This window comes from Rhipicephalus microplus, chromosome 6, assembly GCF_043290135.1.
Source record: "Rhipicephalus microplus isolate Deutch F79 chromosome 6, USDA_Rmic, whole genome shotgun sequence".
NCBI lineage: Eukaryota > Metazoa > Arthropoda > Arachnida > Ixodida > Ixodidae > Rhipicephalus > Rhipicephalus microplus.
Genome location: NC_134705.1, coordinates 142,366,578 through 142,380,151, shown reverse-complemented (window position 1 = coordinate 142,380,151; position 13,574 = coordinate 142,366,578). Strand labels below are relative to the sequence as shown.

The 13,574-nt window shown below is 46.0% G+C and overlaps 1 non-coding gene across 1 annotated transcript; it reads right to left on the bottom strand.

The window, feature by feature from the left end:
* Window positions 1–4,613: 4,613 nt before the first annotated feature.
* Window positions 4,614–4,685, bottom strand: TRNAP-UGG (transfer RNA proline (anticodon CGG)). Its single transcript has one exon. It is a non-coding gene; the product is annotated as a tRNA-Pro (tRNA).
* Window positions 4,686–13,574: the final 8,889 nt, after the last annotated feature.

Genomic DNA, 13,574 nt, shown 5'->3' with positions numbered 1-13,574 from the left:
GATATCCTTTTATTTACTCTCTTGTCTAACATGAGCGATACTACTTTTTTCTTATTTGCCGCTTCGTAGCAAACACACAAAGCGCCTCAGCAAATTTGCGCCTGGAACAAACAGACGCTTTGGTTGTCGGATTAGTGTGGTATTGCCCTGAACCGTATGAAGCACGCAAATGTAACTTGTTCATAGGTGTGCGCAGGATTCCCCTTGACAAGGGGGGAGGTCAAAGTTCGTCGCAGCACCCCCTTTTTATCATGTGAATATATAGTTTCAGCGAAGAATATACGTGGCACACATCGCTCCACCCTCTCACTCCCTTGCACCTTCCTTCCTCACCGGTGCGCGTGCCTATGCACGTGATCTAGTCGTAGACGAAGACAACAGTGGGGGTGTTCAAGACTAAACCAGGCCCCGGCGCTACTTTGGGTTTCAAGGAACATGGACGCTCGTAGCGGTTGCTGGGCATCCTAAAACCTTGTAGCGCCACGCTTTGACGATAGTTATAGCGCGAGAACAAAATGACGACACAGAGACAAGAAGGACACGAAAGACACGAGCGCTAGCTTCCAATTGAGTTTATCGCGCAGAGCACGAATTATATTTTTTCGTGCTCTGCGCAATAAACTCAGTTCGAAGTTAGCGCTCGTGTCTTTCGTGTCCTTTTTGTCTCTGTGTCGTCGTTTTGTTCTCACGCTATAACTATCGTCACGCCATACCAACTAGCCCAAGCTACCACACTTTTAAGCCACGCTTTAGTTTTGGCCAGCTGGCCACGCAGAAAAAGAAGCGAGCCGCGTGGCATGTGATGCGCAAACCAATATGAATTCAGAATGGCCTAGCATCTGGACTAGTATCGCTTCGCTGTGAGCCCACCCACATAAAAGCTGCGACAACAGCATAGCCTCATCACCACCGGTTTCTCTATCGTCCCTCAAAATCTGTTTGACCGAAGTGAGATTAACGTCCATGTTCACATTCATTGTCCATCCCCACTTTTTATGAATCGAGAAATTTGAACTGGATTGACCCATCTTTTGTTCATTTGTGTTTTTTCTAAGTCCTTATTTTGCGAATTTTGAATCTGGTGAGGCGCGGGAAGACGTGTGTTCAGCGCTCGCATCTGCTCCTCCTTGCAACCTGCTCAGCGATATCGCACATTGAATCACGCTCGGTTATCGTTCCTGGTGTGAATACGGGAAAGATACAAAATTTGATGTGGCGTGCAGCTATCGCAAGCCACAGAAGGTCTGTTCTATCAGGCCAAGCATTCTTTAGACAGATGGCTGAATCAGGGCATGACATGTTTACCGCGACTTTGTGGTGTGTTAACGCAGACATTTCCAGTTCCGCGAATGCTTTCAAGGTTTTCTAGTGACAGCGAGTTAGCACAAGTATTTGGATTTATCATTTGAGTAGTTCTCAATTTTGCATGAGTGCATTAGTAAACCCAGTTCTCTGTATGCCTAACGACTGACATGAGCGCAATGCAGACTGATGTGCGATAACGAGAGCCTATAGCTAAAAAATATGTTTTATGAGAAAGTTCAAATGCGTGTTGACTTGGCTACAGAGCTTGTCGGTCCTTTATTGATATGTGGGGTTTAACGTCCCAAAACCACTATATGGTTATGAGAGACGCCGTAGTGGAGGGCTCCGGAAATTTTGACCACCTGGGGTTCTTTAACGTGCACCCAAATCTGAGCACACGGGCCTACAACATTTCCGCCTCCATCGGAAATGCAGCCGCCACAGCCGGAATTTGAACCCGCGACCTGCGGGTCAGCAGCCGAATGCCTTAGCCACTAGACCACCGCGGCGGGGCGCTTGTCCGTCCTTAATTTTAGGCTTGTAGCTATAAATCAAACGATGTGAAGCAGTTATAGGCTCCTTTCTGTTTGTGGAAATGCATATAGCCAGTTTTAAAAACTATGGGCGTCCGCTTCTAATACTGTAACTGAAATACATGTAATAGACTCACCGGTGTTCTGAAAAGTCGTTGAACAGAAAATTTCGTTGAAGACAATGTTGTGAAAAGTGCACATCTCTTCCTCAAGGTAGTGCATAAATGAGAAACCAGTGAACTAGTCGAAATATATTTCTCAGTGGCATTCGCTAGTAGACGGTTTGTCATCGCTTCATGCCTCTATCTTCCCCTCAACCTCTGTCTTGTTTGGAACTCAATATCTGAAAGAAAATAAGCTCGTTGTCATGAAAGGAACTATTGAGTCAAGTATAACGTGGCCTGCGTGCTCGTTATTGTAATAACTTTGCCATGCGTTCGTATATTTTTGGTTCATTTTTGCTCATTATATGAATATTTCAGTCGATAAACAAAGCTCTTTTTGCATATTGAGTCTTCGCACTGCGTACATGTCTTTGTTTTTAGTACGAAACGTGTGATGAAACAAAACTAACTTTATTTGTGTTGACCGAGTATTGTCGCATTGACAAATCGGTCATCGTTAGTTTCTCCACTTCACAACACGCAAACAACATTTTAAAAATTGTTAACTAAATTGAACGATATTCGCGGCTAGATCGGGCCATACGTGGCGGAACCTGCTATGATCAAATCTGGATAGGCAGCCAAAGCCGCGTGTACAAATACACGCTCTGAGCAGCTTGTAGGCGAGCAAAATGCGTTTACCGAACTTTACTGGTAATATCTACGCTCTTCTCTACTGAACCGACGCACGAAGCCAATCTAACGTTACCATTATCAGCGAGTAAAGCGCAATGTGATAGTGAGATTGCATACATATTGAATTTTGGCGCTTGTATTTATTTCGTCACCTTCCGATTTCACCCGTGAAGACTGTTAGCAATGCTCGATGAAGCTCGTCCCGTAATGTTTCGGAAGTTTTACGACTTTGTATAATAATTGTCTTGCCCCGCCACGGTGGTCTAGTGGCTCAAGTACTCGGCTGCTGACCCGCAGGTCCCAGGATCAAATCTCGGAATTGGTGGCTGAAATTCTGTTGGAGGTGGAAATATTGTAGGCCCGTGTACCCAGATTTGGGTGCAGGTTAAAGAACCCCAGGTGGTCGAAGTTTCCGGATCCCTCCACTACAGCATCTCTCAAAATCATGTGGTGGTTTTGGGACGTTAAACGCAACAAATCACGCAATCAATGATAAGCGTGTATTAGGAATAACCGCAAGGCACAAATCGTCAACTTTGTGTGAGAGCTTTCGGCATCGGAGGCAAGGGCATTCGATGCCGCATGTGTTTAAATGCCACCACACCTGATGTCTTTCTTTATATTCACACATTGATTTATTTCGCACATTTCAGTATTGGTGGCCGGGCATTGAGCGTCGATGTCTTTTTCAATGTGAAACGTCTGCCCCTAGGTATAATAATTTTGATTAAAAAATACGCAAACTGGTTTGTTTCGTGTATAATGTCCAGTAGAAAATTGTGGTGTGGTCTATGAAACCAGTGGTCAAAGTCGGGTGGTTGGCCCGGCCTGAGGCGACGTCGACAACTTAATTGTACACCACTGTATTTCCATAGTAAGTGTGAGGCAGTTACATCCTTGATTGGGGCGTCACAAAATGGGCATGATGTGTCATACGGGCCTCGGCACTTTTGTGAGGGCGATCACGGATGGGGTAAGCACAGCCTCAGCACGAAGCCTCTGCAACGTAACCTCCTCTTGGCGGGTTGAACCACCGCGGAGGTCTGATTCACCAGGAGGCATAAGAGCTCGTGTTTTACCGCATTTGTCCGAGGGTACTCAAGGACAGATCCTCCGGTAAAAAAGAAAGCCTCCGACGTACCAGATCAGCATCGTTGTTACTACGATGCATTGGTAGCAACACACCGTTGTACCACACGGGTACAAGCAAGGACGACGATCTCCCATAGCTTACTTGCGAGGCTGTCTAAGGAAAGATTAAAAAAAAAACTACCGATCAAGTTGAAACAAATTCGCTACCATTTTCATGCAGTCCTCCCCCATTTTCTTTTTAGGGGCAAAGCTTTTTAATTCTAACCTTGTGAATAGTCACTAGTAATCGAGAGAAGAAGAGACGTGAAAGGAAAGAAAGCAAAATAAATGAATGATCATTTCTCGTCCCAGTTCTTACATGGCGCTACTCGGCCGCTATTCTCCGATTGGCTGCTGCGCGCGCTTCGCCAACTATTGCTTCTCTCTGTCTCTTGGATAGTCGCCGTACGTGGTGGATCGTTAGTGGAGCATGGATGGGGCAGAACGGTGGGCCCGTTGAAGACGCTTGCGCTAGGCTTCCCTGGCGCGCGTCTCACCAGTGTTACCTGCGCGATGTCTGCATTCTAGAGCGTGATTGAACGTATGCACGGACGGTCGGACGCTTCGCCCCACTCACCATCAATCAATCTGTTTATATGTTGTGATTTTTTTTCTGAGCTATTGTTACGAGATTTCATCCGGGACTGGCAGCCAGACTCGCTAGAACAAGAACCTCTTGGGTCAAAAGGCGTGCGGAGACCTTATCGCGATGTTTCCGCCAGTGCACATGCGATGTCGTTTAGACGTGGGGCCTTCAGAAAGGCGCATTACGATGGTGCACCTGAAGCACGAAGGCAACGCTTCTCAAGCAGCACACCCACAAAAGAAAAGTAAAAGAATACTCGGGCTCGTCCATGATTTGAACCCGGGACCTCTCGCACCCAAAGCGAGAATCATACCCCTAGACCAACGAGCCACTGTGATTTCGTTGCTAGCTACAGTGTGAATGAATACGACGTTTTGAGAACATAAAGGTAGCGCTATGAAACATCCCAGTCATCAGTCCTTCTTAAAACCAACGAAACGCACTTACAAATTTGAAATAATGACAGATGTGTCGGTTTCCTTTACAACTGATTTGTGTTTCTAGTCACTTCTATTTTCTTTTGTCTCACAACTGCTACACTTATATTCAAAAAAGTAGATATAACTCTAGCGTTTACCTTGAATTCATGATCCAGCTGTAGCGAGATACTTGCATACGGGAGACGAGTTACCGCCGTTGGTACGTTATCTGAGAGTGGAGAGCCCGGGGTGACGTGGTAGTTGCCCCGTCGCGGTAGTCTAGTGGCTAAGGTACTCGGCCGCTGACCCGCAGGCCGCGGGATCGAATCCCGGCTGCAGCGGCTGCATTTGCGATGGAGGCGGAAATGCTGTAGGCCCATGTGCTAAGATTTGAATTCATGGTGAGAACCCCCGGTGGTCGAAATTTCCGGAGCCCTCCACTAAGCATCTCTCATAATCATAAGGTGGTTTTGGAAAGTTAAATACCACAATCAATCATATCTACGAGCATTAGGAAATACCCGACATCGGTAGCAATGACCCGACAAATGCAAAAAATAAATTTCAGAGTTCAAGCTTGAATCGTAGTTAAACATTCTGCGTGGCAATGAAGCATTTAACCACAGAGCTACGCCAGGTCTCAGAATTGCATTTCAAATGACGTTAAACTTCATGAAACGTCAGAAGTGGTTTCAGTGCTGCCTACCCAATTTTATAAACCTTAAATATTTACTCACTTGATACAGCAGTCAGGTCGAGTTAAAGTCAATTGTGGTTAATTGACATGCGCTGGAGTCGATTTATGCAGCAGTGTCCGAAGCCAGCATCCTCGTGAGTTTCAGCGCTTCATATCAGCTTAAGGTGTTGCCAATACACATGCTCCACTTGGAATCGTTGCGCAAGTGCAAACAACTGGTTATATAAACATCAACTCTTCAACTTATGTTTGTGCGTACAACATTTGTACCTATATTTAGCGTCATTTCATGACGTGTCGCTCAATAAAAAAATCGCCACATGGTCACCTTCCCTCCTCATGCTTCGCATAACGTCGATTCCCAGGTACGTAGGAACTGCCGAATTTTTTTCTGTTCAGCTTCTTAAACTTACACCGACTGTTTTATATTTTCATGGAAATCACTTCAAGCCGGTACGGCTCACATAGCGTCCTGTATGAAGTACTCTAACTAGAGTTGAGAATTTCCAACGAGAAGAGGCTTGCAACCCAAATAATTTCTATGCCCATATTAGCCACTTTTTGTCCGCCTCTGCTGGTGCAAAGTCTGACCACTAACAGAATTCGTTAGTGCAACGCGTGCTTAAGTTATTAGCGACGAAAAAAGTGCCTATAATAAAACCTTCATTGAACTCTCGGAAAATAAGCCGCATGTTTTCTTTTTTTTTTCGCACTAGCGAGGATACGCATAGGGAAATAAGCGCTTATCCTGATTGCCAAAAGAGGCAGATGTAACTTACGCGGGAGTCGGTAATGGTCGCATAGCTAACTTAAGTTATGACTTCTCTACTTGACTGTTCACTGATTTACACCAACACATGTTGGCATACCAGTAAGTAAAACATAAAATGCACACGGATGTAACGAAAGAAAAAAAAGATAGCTGTATTTACATTCGACAAGTAAAAATAATTGAGTTCATGTGAAAAGCGACAGAAGACCTGCAGTGCGTCGAACAGCTACTTCGAACTTTCTACGCCGGAGTAACCTGTAGCGCCACGCTAGATGTTGTAGCGCCACGCTAGTGGCCGCGTTAAAAAAGACGCGAGCCACGAGGTATTTCAGAACGGCTTAGCTGCTGGCCTGGCTGGACGCTGCAGTGGCGACTCCGCCTACGCCTCAAATAAAGCTGTGACCTCGGCACAGGCCCGTCACCGCCGTCTCGCCTCTTCTTCATCGACAAACCAGCTTCGACCTTCACATGTCCTTTGTTTTCTTCAGATTCCATATGAGACAGCATCATTTCTTCTATGGCGTTGAAGGTCTTGGGGGAGAAGCCTCCTAGGAAACGGCGCAAGTGGTCTATGTGGATGCTGATGTCCCGTTCGGTGTATTCAGGCTTCCTTGTTTTTGCCATCCTCACCAGTCTCGAGATCTGATCTTCAGCCTTGCTTTTCGCAGCTGGTGCGCTTTGGCTGGACTGCCTTGACTCGATGTCCCTGCGTGCAGCGGGCAGCTGCTTTTCATACCCAGTTCGTCCATGGCACACTGGCACTGGATGCCGCTCTGCTGAATTCGTCAAGCTCTTGTAAATCGAAAGAATGCTCCATGGTTTCACTCTGATGAGATCGCACCTTGTTTTTCCTCTTCTTTCGGTCGGGATACGGGTGATTCCCGATGTGATGGAAACAATGGCAGGGGTGTTGACCCGATGAACTGTGCCCGTGGCACCCTTCGGTCTTGTGTGGAAGTGATAGCGGTGTTGGCGCCGCATTGGTGCTGACCAAAGGCTCTGTTCGATAGGAAACGTACGGATGTTCTCCTGGGTCTTTTGGCGAAATTTCGATGGTGACCGTCGATGTGGTTTGCGCTTTAAGAGACTTTTTTGATGAGTGGGAGTGGAAAATGGCCGCTCTTCAGCCTTGGGTCGATGTGCGGGTGATCCCCCATGCAACGGATGCACTGGGAGGGATGTTGATGCAACGGAAAGCGCACGCTATTTTTTCTCTGCCTTTCGTCGACATGCGGGCGATTCCTGATGACAATGCCTCGGTTTTTAACGTAATGCGCGGTTTCCGTGGCTTCTCTCCGGCCATGGGAGGAAGCGGTGGTAGCCTTCGACGCAGTGTAGGTACTGACTGCGGCCTTGTCATAATAGAAAACTCCCAAAACTTTTTCAGTGTTGTTTGTCGAGACTCTGGCTGTGATCGTGGACGTGGTTGGGGGTTTAGCCGAGTGTTTTGACCAATGGGAATTTAACATGGTCTCTCTTGAGCCTTGGATTGTGGTGATCGACGCCGCACGTAGACTGGCTGGGGAATTGCTTGAGTTGGTCGGGCACAATTCTTCTCGGTCTTGCGTGGAAGTGGAGGATGTCTCCGACGTGGCGCGAGCCTTGGCCGAGGACTTGGACCATTAGAAAAGTTGTTTCTTCTCGAGAATTCGGCGATGACGTGGTGGTGATCTGCTACGTAACAGGGTTATAAGCGATGGCCTATGGCGAACTGAATGCACGTGTATCTTCTGCTAGGCTTTAGGCGGATGCGGTGGTGACGAATTGGAAAATGGCCGTGGTTTTGGCTATCACGAACTTGCCTGTGCTCCTGGATCATGAGTGCTTCGGCTTTTCTGATCCTTCTTTGATGTGCTCACATTATTACCTTCTGCGGTGGTACGTGGTGACACTAGATCTGGTGGCGGTAAGGTTCGTTCGAATGTGCGGATCTTATCGTAAATCTGCTGGGGTTTATGGGCTTGACTTTCTGGAATGGCATTGGGCCTGTGCTTGAGCTGCGTAATTTTTACATCGCGCTTCTGCAGATCAGATTTCAACTCGGTAAATCGAGCAGGCTGGCATCTTTGTGTCTGCACCTTGGCATCGCATGTTTGCTGTATGACCTGCAGCGCCCGTGAATGGGGCAGGCGCAGCGATGGAATCTGGCTTGAGGCATTCTTTGTTCTGCACGGAGCCGGTTCATTGCCTCCACCACCTCTGGCTGACACACAGACACTGTTGTCCGATGAAAGTACACTCTTTCCTTGACGCACGCCATCACCAGCTATCGCGTCCTGAAGAATGCCGTCGTTAAGGAACTTGATAAAAGTTTCAGCCAAACGGTCATCTTTGTCATCAGTGCAGTTGTAGTACACGAACGTGTACAAATCTTCATAGATGACTTCAAGTTGTGCGGAGCGGTCCAAAAACACTGTGATCATGCCATGCATGCCAAGAATCATCTGAAATTGGGAAATACTCGGCTTTCTGCAGGTCATGCTCTTCTGAAGGACCATTCTCCCACAAAAAAGCTTGTAGCTGTGTCATGGTGTCTATCGCATCTTGCTTGGTGAGCTTCGGCTTTCGAGTCTCGTGATCGAAGACTTCGTGTGCTTTGAACTCCTCTTCTCCTTCGGCTGACTTCGACGAGCTGATATTGAATTCACCTGCACCCAGTCGCTTGCACTTGCTGTTTGACATCGTCCGCGATGTTGAGGTGTTCTTATTTTTTGAGTGGCACTTGGAATCAAGTCCTTGTCTTGCGTTCCGAACCTCGGTAGAATGTCGCTTACCATGGTGAGATTTCTGTTGCATCCGGAAACAAACGAGAGGCCCTGGCAGATCGGTGTCCATGTTGGAAGGCTTGTTGTCGGGCCTCTGCTGGTCGATTCAAATCCGAAAGACTGCTTCGGCTTCTTTTTCGTCCACTTCTTGTGCTTGGGAACAACAATGGTTGAAATGACCAGAATGTGGTCGGGTTCCTTTGAACTAGGTGAGCTTCCTAGAGCGATGGTTCTAGCAACTGGATTCCGATCGTAGACGAAGCGAAGATACCACGAGCGTCGCGAGCAGTTGTTGTTGTTGTTCACCTATTGCTGAGTGGCGCATACCCGCTGTGAGGGATTGGCCAAGAATCGAGTGGTTCTTAAAATTACTGTTAAAATTTGGAATAATGGAGGTGTAACAGAAAGATTACCGATAGCCTAGGAAAGTGTGGTGCTTAATGTAATGCATTCAAATATTTACATAAATGAATTCATTCTTAGAAAAGAGCAATAATTTGATTTTATACGTACATAATTATGTGGCCATGTTAGGATAATCGAACTGGTTATGCAGTCAACCTATTAGTTTCATCAATATATTTCCGGGCGGCAGCGCATACTGTCGCATTATAAAAACTAGAAATGGGAGCTGCAAAAGACAAAATGACAGGCACAGATAAGTCCACACCAATACCACGTAAAGGTATTTCTAAAAGGGTTTTTCGCAATGTGTTAAACCGCCTGCAGGTAAAAAAGAAGTGATCTATTGTTTTCCAGTTCACATCAGAACGCGCACAGTGGTGAATGTGCCTGAGCAGACCTGTGTTTAAGAAATTTAGATTTGGTACGCGCTACCGCAGTCTAGTGGCAGCTACTTCTTGTTTACGAGTGCGGAAAAAATGTCTTCGACAGGCATAGTTGGAGAACAGATTTGATTCTTTTATATGTGGTTCATACCCACTGCGGTGTATTTGCCAAGAAAGCGTAGCGTATTTGTTTTATTCCTATGAGAACTACAACAAAGTTAATGAATAAATTAAGATGTAAATATTGTACGAAAAACCTTAGAGAGAGACACAGAGAGAGAGAGAAAGGGAGAAGAAACAGAAAGTGAAGTGTGGCAGCTTGGGCTAGTTGGTATGGCATGACGATAGCTATAGCGCGAAAACCAAACGACAAACCAGAGACAAGAAGGACACGAAGGACACGAGCGCTGACTTGCAACTGAGTTTATTGCGCAGATCACGAAAATATATAGAGGAGAAAGTAACCATGTGACAAAAAGCATATGGCACAAAGAGCATAGCCAGAGTAAGAGAAAAACAAAAACAAAAAACGAAATCACAGAAAAAGGCAAAGAAAAGTCTATAAGGAAACTAAACAGAGAAGTAAAGATAATATAACTACTTCATCGCACCGAAACCTTCGAGGAACCTTAGTTCCTTCTCGGACAGAGACACGGAGGGTTTGCTAATGCAGGACACCTGTTCGCGTGCCATCAGCGCGGCCTCGACAATGACTGGGGTGCGTTCATCTTTGTGCCTCACAGCGTCGCTGTGTCCTTGATAAGGGGCCCACAGTTGCACTCAGTGCAGTGCTGAGCAAGAAAATCATCTTTTCCGTTTCTAACATTGTTAGCACATTTTCTCCGTCAATTGTTCAGACACATTCAAGTCGTTCCGACATTACGAGCACCGCATGAAAGGGGGGTCCTATAGACACTTTCCCGAGAGCATGCCGCATACCTGTTTTTATGTTCAACTCTGCCTTCCGCTGATGACTGCGTTTTCAGGGGTTTGTAGATTTTTAGAGGCTGATTATTTTGAACGGTGCCGAGAACAGGACACGGACTCCAACTCGTTCTTCAATTTTCTTGAGCCTTTGTGATATCGGGTGTTTATACAGAATCACGGCTATCCTTTCACGCTCTGTATCCGTGTTGCTCGGATTCTGTCACTGCCTCGGCTCGGCCTTATTAGTCCGCAGGATAGTCTCAGCAACGCAAGCGATAAACACCTCGGGGATACCCAAAATCTTAGGCCGGAAACTTGAGCTTTGAAGCTCGCAAAGATATTGTGGGCGCGCGACCTATTTCAAGCATTCTAAAGACAGGTTCGTGCTATGCCTCGCTTAACTAACTTGCTGTGAGCCGGAGAAAAAGTAAGTAAAGGTTTCTGCGCACGTGTTTCATAACACCAACAGCAGTGCTGTGACCTAAAAAACAGTCTTAAATCCAAAAAGTGACACATGGAATGCCCGAGAATGGCAAGTTACGCTTTTTAGATTCAAGACAGCATGGCGCCTACTGACGACGGTCGTAACAATATATAGTCTTAAATCCGTCTACACGAGACACTTGTAGTTCACTCTGGCGTTGTACTGAAGCATTGATCAAGTAAAGTAGTTTATATGTTACCGTGAAATGTACGTCGGTTGTGCTGCCTCGTACTTGCAGGGTGGCTCACTATAACGCTAAGTTTGAGTGGAATTACTATAAAATCTAAAGGCCTGGAGCATAAAACTGCCTTTGTACGCATGAGACCCAAATACTTGCATTTGTAGTGAAACAATGATTAGTAAATAAGCCAAGAGATGCATGTTGAGTATGGTGGGCTATGCCTCCCCATACACCAAGCCTTCAGTCTTTAGTCTTAATTCAGCAGCCACACCCGGCAACTCCCCGCCACGATGTCGGACACATGCGCACTCATCATTCGTTTCCTTACGTACTTCCTATGTCGAAATCCTGGCGGCTGTTCAAGAAAAAAGGCATGTCATAGCCTGTTCATTTTAGTCATAAAAAACGCACCTATATTTTCACCTTTACGTTACACACCCGGCCAAACACGTGCGCCGTTCCTGTAACCAGCGCACTGTAACCAAACGCATTTACTTAGGACACTATAAAACACGGTAAAATGGAAGTTCGAATTAGAAAACCACAACTGCGCAGTAGCCAAATCCCCCTGCTAGCTGCAATATAAAGGTTGGTAGGGTAGAGAACGCACAAAAAGGAAAATTCGGGTTGCGATGACACCTGAAAATCCACGCACCGATTTCCGTGGATTCATGAATTTGAACGCCGTCTACTGGAACTTACTCAGCTTCTCATTATCAAATATAAGCAGATTGTCATCCGAGGTGGCCAAAGATTTAACGTACCAGGTTTTAGAAAATTTCGTTGAGCCAATATGGCCAGAATCTAAGAAAAAAAAGGGGGGGAGGGGATGTAGGCGTGGGAGTTTGAAATCTGTGACAACACCTGGGTTATTTCAGGCACGCCGTTTAGCAATAAAACTGGACTATCTCTTCTAATAATGAACCTATAGCGAAAAAAGAGGGACTGTGCAGGTTTCAGATTGTCTGTCTAAAATAATACATTGCTTCACGCTGAAATACCTTAATAGTTTTTATTCATTTAAACAGCTTAATGCGACGCGGGCGTCGTCGCATTCATCTTACCTCCACTTAACGTGGTGGAGTGTGGATCGGTTAAAAAACTGGTTGAGCCTAATGTGAGAATGAGCGCGTAATTAGGATGATGAGCGTGAGAGAGGTGACTCCAACAATGTGACAGTGAGGCCAACGCATTCAATTTGTGTTTACGAGTGGAGATGCGAAATCGGACGTGTCATGTGTTGGAAATCTGTAGTTTCGGAGCTAAGTGGCCGGAAGCATTATCCGTGTTACACATTGGACAAAAATTGGGAAAATAGTCATTTATAGGCACTTATAGGTATTTAGGCACCTACACCTAAAACAGGCATTTATATAGGCTCTATAGGAACACCCTAAAAGTCATTGTTAACCTCTAATAAATGCTCATATATCAAAATGGCACGATAGGCATGCACAGACCAAAATAGGCATTTGCCTATAGCACGGTTTCTATTGATATCGCAGCCCATAGAAGCTCCCGCCTGCTGCGGGGGCAAGAGCCACGCGCTAATCGTTGCCGCGATAGCGCGGCAACCATAGGCCTCCCATCCTCGGCCAGGGGGCGCTGCGCCGCGTGCGTTTGGGCGCTTTTCAGGTGAAAACCGGTCGCTCGGTACCCCGCTGTCGCCTTCTGCCTGCGCTGTCTCAGCACGTTTACGCGCTCTTCACGCGCTCTTCACGCGCTGTTATCTGGTCGCCCTGAGTGCAGCGTCACCTCTGACTTGCCCCGAGGTTTCAAAAGATTCTAAAAACGTTTTTATGGTCTATTAACGTTTTATGGCCAAAGACTTATTAGGCGGTACTACCGTGGACTGCAATTCCGAACTGCTGCTTTTCTTTTCTTCTATGTTTATTATTCATTATAATCTATATTTCTTTTATTGCCATTCTTTCTTATCCTGAAGTGACCTGTGTTTCTTGAAGCATTATCCAGTCCACAAACGCATTTCTCTAATCTGTGGAAGTTGCCTAAAACCGTGCCAACAGCTTGCCACGCTAATAATTTGCATATTGATACAAGTAAGCTGTTCGCATTACGTGAAACGAGTCTTACACGTATCTGAAAACCCGATTTATATAATGAGAGCGCATCGTTTATATGTAAGCTATATTGGTATTTTATAGCTGTCCGCATTTCAACAGCTC